The sequence below is a fragment of the Lactuca sativa genome, chromosome 9, assembly GCF_002870075.4.
Source record: "Lactuca sativa cultivar Salinas chromosome 9, Lsat_Salinas_v11, whole genome shotgun sequence".
In the NCBI taxonomy this organism is placed as follows: domain Eukaryota; kingdom Viridiplantae; phylum Streptophyta; class Magnoliopsida; order Asterales; family Asteraceae; genus Lactuca; species Lactuca sativa.
Window position 1 is genome coordinate 178662776 of NC_056631.2, and position 6944 is coordinate 178669719.

Sequence of the window (6944 nt, forward strand, 5' to 3'; positions counted from 1 at the left end):
TCAAAAATTCAAGGGATGTTAAAGTAGAGTAAGTACGCCTCGCGTACTCAGTCACTACACTGGGAGTAGTCGCAACCCTTCCAAACCATGGGGCCACAGCCCAGTACACCTAACATACCTCCTGGTACACCCAATGTACTCCGTCTGGGTCCAATCCTTCTCATTAAGTGCCTATTCCTTAAAGGCTTTTTATACAAACTCATATCTAGACCCAAAACATCGTTCTAAGTCATAAAGTTTCCGCATTTAAGACTTTTCATGGCTAGAAATGGTCTAAAAGCTAAAACCCTAACTTAATATTCCATTGAGACATCGTAACTCTTGCATGGAAAGTAGAAGGAGCAAGATCACATTTTTATGGTTCTTAGCACCTAAAAACGTCTGGAAGGACAAATCTTATGGTTAGATTAAACCATACTCATGAACACCAAGCGTAAGGGACCAAAAATGAACACAAACTCTAGGCTAGCAAGATCTAAGCAAATAACTCATCAAGTTTCAAACTTTATGCCTTCAAAGGATGCTAGAGGATGAGATGCTTTTGGATCTAGGTTGTATTGAGCTTCCAAGATGATTCCACTTCCTTCTTCTACCTTCAAGAACACCAAAAATACACTTTCAAGCTCAAAAAAGGCTCACACAAGGATAGGGTTTGCAAGGGACGATTTGGGAGATGGAGGCCGATGAGGAAAAAAGTCTTGAGGGGTTAAGGAGGTTTAAATAGTGGTCATACACTAAAAATTAAGGTTTGCATTTTTTCCACATACGCCCCGTGTACACGTAAAATCACACGCCCCTCATAAGGGAGCTATGGGACCATTTTTGCACAAAATTTCAACTTAGGGTCAAAAATAGAAATTTACCTGAAAAATGAGTGTTACAATTCTCCCCCACTTGAATCAAACTTCGTCCTTGAAGTCCGGTGTTGCGAACAACTCAGGTTAGTATCTCACATCTCCGCCTTAGGTTCCTAAGTCCATTCGGAACCCTTCTGATGCTGCCACTGAACCTTGACCAATGATACCACCTTGTTGTGCAAGGCCTTCATCTTCCTATGTAATATTGTCAATGGTCTCTCAACATAGTTTAGACAATCATCAACCTGAATATCATCAAAAGGAACAACTGATGAATCATCAGTGACACACTTCCAAAGCTGAGAAACATGGAAGGTATTGTGAATCTAGCGGATCTCCTTAAGCAAATCCAATCGATAGGACACTCTACCTACCCTGCGATCACTAAAAACGAGCCAATAAATCGGGGCCCTAATTTTCCCCTCTTCCCAAAGAGTATTACACCCTTCCAGGATGATACCTTTAGTAAATCCATGTTTCCGACCCAAAACTCTAACTCCAACTGACGTCTGTCAGAATAACTCTTCTCCCGACTCTGAGCTGTTTGCAAAATCTGTCGGATCTATTGAATAAGCTCTGTCGTCTGAAGAACTACCTCGGTTTTTCCCATGACCCTATCACCGACCTCTCCCCAACATATTGGGGTATGCCACTTCCTCCCATAAAGAAGCTCAAATGGTGGCACACCGATACTGGAGTGATAGCCTTTATTGTAAGAAAATCCAGCAAGAGGAAGGTAGGAATCCCAAATCCCACCAAAATCTATAACACAGGCTCTCAACATATCCTCGAGTGTCTAGATGGTCCTCTCGCTCTGGCCGTCAGTATAAAAATGATAAGCAGTACTAAAGTGCAACCTCATACCCAATTCCTCGTGGAACCTCTACCAAAATAGAGAAGTAAACTGAACATCTCGAGCAGATGCAATGGAAACCGGAACACCATGCCGAGCAGAAATCTTGTGTACATATATATCGGCCAATTTCTTGGTCGAGGAGCTCTTCGAATAGCTAGAAAGTGGGCACTATTGGTCAGACAATCCACTATATAGCATATCGCATCAAATCCCTTAGTTGTCCGAGGTAACTTGGTGATGAAATCCATGGTGACATGTTCCCATTTCCACATGGGAACCTTCAAAGGCCGAGGCTTTCTGTGCGACCTCTGGTTCTTGGACTTGACCATCTGATAGGTCAAGCACCTTTCAACATACCAGACTATCTCCCTCTTCATGTACGGCCACCAGTAAATAAGTCTCAAATCCTAGTACATCTTGGTGGCTCCAGGGTGTATCAAAAATCTGGACTTATGTGCCTCCTCCAACACAGTCTATCTTATACCACCAAACTTTGGTACCCAAACCCGACCGCACTGGGTCAATAATCCCCGATTATTGGTAGAAAACCTGTCAATCTTGCCCCTGATTCTCTCCCACTTCTAATTTTCCTTCTTGACTCCCTTGGCATGGGCCTCTCTAATCAAATCCAAAAGCATTGAATCTATAGATATCCTCATGTATAAGCTCCTAACAAAAGAACTAGCCGACTTATGGCTCAAAGCATTAGCAACCGCATTCGCTTTCCCCGGGTGATAAAGAATCTCGTAGTCATAATCCTTGACCATGTCAAGCCATCTACGTTGTCTCGTATTCTGATTCGGCTGATCCATGAGATATCTCAAACTCGTATGATCCGTGTAGATGGTACATCGGACCCCATAAAGGTAATGCTGCCAAATCTTGATGGCAAACACCATCGCCCCTAGCTCCAGATCATGCGTAGGATAACGCACCTCGTGCGACTTCAGCTACCTAGAAGCATACATAATAACCCTCCCTCGCTGCATGAATATTGTCCCCAAACCGGTGATAGATGCATCACAATAAACGACAAAATCCTCCACACCATCCGGAAGGGTCAACACCGGGGCCTCACATAATTTATGTCTCATTGTTTTGAAGCCAGCCTGTTGCTCAGGCCACCCAACGAAAGTCCAAGCCCTTCTTCGTTAGATGAGTGAGGGGTACAACAACTTTGGAGAAATCCTGAATAAATATTTGATAATACCCTGCTAAACCCAGAAAATTCTTGATCTCCGAGGGAGACATCGGGACCTCCCACTGCATGACAACCTCAATCTTGGCCGGTGAAGGGTTTTGAGCATTCTAACACTCCTAAGGTGTTCATGCAACCCTAGAAACCTTGGATCTATGTTTGACTAAGATACATGCAAAATTGATTTTCCGAGGTTCAAAATCCTATCTAGCATACATGGGGAACTTTTAAACATAAAAGTTAGCTAGAAAACATACCTTGTAGTAGTTTGGATTCCTTGAAAAACCTTGAGAGCCTAGCACCCTAAGTGTGATGCCTCAAATTTCTCACACAACACCAAATGCACTTGGAATAAACTTGAGAGAAATGTCACACTACTTGAAATCGGCTAGCCCTCTTCTTTCTTTCTTTCTTGCTTAAGTGTCGATTTTGGTGAACATAAGGATCCTTAATTAGGGTTACACCATGACCTTAATTATCATGACTTTTCATTTCCATGACCCATGGGTTCTATAACCACCATGGAGCATCCTATCGATTTTAACCCAACTTGATAATCCATGGAGCATTAGCCCGCTATACAAGTATGGATGATTTACACAATCAACCCATATATTTAATTAGTCACCTTTTGATCACTTAATTAATTCTAAATTAATTCTTGATCAATACTAATTAAATAATATTAATAATATATTAGAACTTATAATACATTAATAAACCATAAGTGTTATTTCACTCATTTTAGTCTATCCAAATGCATGATGTCATGCAACCCAAATGGACTATGCTAATCGGGTCAAGTACATCCCAGAAATAGTTATGAACTTAGACACCTAATCCAATAGTCTCCCACTTGGATAAGTCTAATAACTATATCTGCAAGAATAACTTCGGGAACCGATCAACAATCGTAGCTCATTCAAGGTCTCGCGGAACTGAGGTGATGATGATATTCCATTTAAGATAAGTGATCATATAATCCTTTGTTCTAGATATCAGCCGGACAAATACATTGAACAATGTCTTACTTATTGTCCAGCAGTTTGTTTCCCGATTTCCCATTTGTTTGACATAGAACTTAAGTGAACATATCAACTTAGTTCTGACCGGGCCCGGTACATGGGTCAACACAAAATCATCGAGGGGCCCAGATATCGCTTCTAATCCAAGAAGGAACAGATAAACTTTGACTCATATGCTTTTTCTACTACTTGTTGAATCATACACAAAGGCATGTTTGATAACATCGAGTCAACAATGCGTTTTCGCACAATCAATGTATAACCAACTCATAGGTAACAAGTCATATCTCTAGGTCAGAAGACTTATATGATATTACCATCCCACGATCACTCGAGATAAATTCCATGAAGTGATACCAGTGAGCGTAGGTTGAATCCAATACTCAGAAGTTATGAGCACTCATGAAGTGTTGTAGCATCTCTTGCTATGTCTAACCACATAGTCCTCTACAAGCCAACCTCATGACAGTCTTAATTCATATCTACTTCCGAGATATGACCGACTGTGGATGGTTTGAATAACTTAGTCATTCAGGAAGAACGAATTAGTTATTCTAGAAGTCAAAACATGCAAAGTGAAACACAAGAATAAATGAATCCAATATGGTCTCAGAACTTATGAATATAAATAAAACATCTTTTATTTATCACCATATTGATTACCCATCATTCATTGTATACTATTTCAAACTATCAACTTTATACTTGAATTAAAACAATAGTTATCCCATGATCCAGGTATGTACACTATGGTTTTTTTCTAAACCCTAGTCATGCCATACACCAAGTATGCACACTATGTTTTTCCAAACATTAGTTATGCCATACACCAAGTATGCACACTAAGTTTGTCTATGATCTTAATTCTGTGAAATAGATCGATTGAACATAATTCCAATGATACTCATTTCACAATCCCAAAACCTTATCGTAAATGCAAGAATTCCAAATTCCTTCCATTTACCTAAATCTTTTATATTCTAAACTTAAATGCATTGGTCCTCTTGTAATGATTATGCACAAAGTCACAAAGACTTGTCAACAGACATTACATACTATTCCAATGGAGATCAACTCCATGGAAACGAAGTCTCATATTCAAAGTTCATTGCCTTTGAACATTCTTCTTACATTAAGTTTCCTAATCTTACACAGATTTAATGAATAACTTCCACTTATGGGAACATTTCCATATTCTCCTTTTGACTATTACTCCTGAACAAGAGTTGCCTCTTTTCAGAATATGTCAATATGGTCCTTCCAAAATTAACACTATACTTCCAACTGTCCCTGAGCAACCAATCTTTAGTAAACCTTAGATTGTTCTCAACAATTGCTTAATCAAATTAGTCATATCTAGTTCTAGTACTTTTTCCTTCTTACTGCTTTGGACATTTGGAAAAATTTAGAACAGATGAATATTATAGCACATGAAATCGATCCTATATCCGAAGCATATGGGACACGATTCATAAAGACATGATACTAGACCAGTCTTTTGCTATAATATTTATATTTGCCAAGTTCTCATAATTCAGATTATGAAAAGGGATGCCTTAATCATAATTGAATTTTAGAATGCAAATAATGGACATAGAATTTCCTTATGTTGAGCCATTCCAACATGAAATTCATATATATATATATATATATATATATATATATATATATATATATATATATATATATATATATATATATATCCTTGACTAAATATGATTAAAACCTCAATCTAAGCTTTTAGAATTGAAGTGAAGTATAATTTCCTCGCCCTTAATTATAAGAAAACAACTTTTTCCCAATTGAAACCTTTTGTTTTTCTATAATTAACATTGCTAACTTGCAACACTCATTATAATTATCATGCTCCCACTTGCATGATGATTATTAGCATGAAGCTTATGCTCCCACTAGCTTTGACATGTACTAAAAAATCTACTGGACTCCTAGAAATCAATACTTTATTGACCTTCTTACCAAAGTTCATATTTCTGATACGAGATGCTTTGATAAAACTTAATCAAAATCATACATCTTTTCCTTAGATAGCACACATGTGTGTCTAAAAAATTTCAGAACTATGAAAAAGGATGTCGTAATCATAGTCTCAATAGTTTAGACCTTTTCCATTCCTCACAAGTCCTTGTCAGTGTGCCGGTTAACCACACACGCTCCACTAACAACTTTGAGAATGCAAATATCACAATTGCTATCTACTTAAAATCTACTTAGTGAAAGCGTTTCCCCACCATCACTTTCATGAATCGGAGAGAAACCTTATGACACTTAGATTTTATGGTGTATGTGTTCCTATCCATGTGAATTTGTCAAAACCATAATCAAAAGACAAGGTTAGTGACAAATCTAAACTCTTATGGATTGAACTTGTGTAGTCTTGACTTCTTGCCACCTAGCAGCACAAGGGCCTGCCATTGCTTCCAAGTTGTTATGTAACCAGTTGAGAACTCTCAGAACTCATATACAAAGCCAACTTTAACTAGAATGGGCACAGAAATAGGAATATGTCAACACGATAGGTTATAAACCTCAAGTCATGTGCTAGTGATAAACTATAGGTTTTTCCTTCTTGATTAGATCTGGAAGTTTTTCCAAGATCTTTAAGACTCCCACTGCCCTCTTGACATATAAGACTCACTTGCCAAATATTCAAGAGATAGTTCAGACTCGTTATCAAGACAAACACTTCACACAATTTGCCTTAAGTTGGTCTCTGTTTTATCCAAAGTATCACAACTTACCAATTTCAAATGTAGAAGAGTAGGACACTTTTACTTTTTCATTTGACAAGTGTTTTAAGCCTTTCTTTAAGATATGTCACTCAAGTTACAATCTTTTGTTTTTGGAATGAAATATGACTCATCTTCTTGATTTAACCACTTCAACAATTCATGATTCCTCTTCTTAGCCATAAGAATGCACTAAGATGTCCTTAGAGGACCAATTGTGATATGGTTTCTTAATCATTAAGATGATCACAAAACATGATA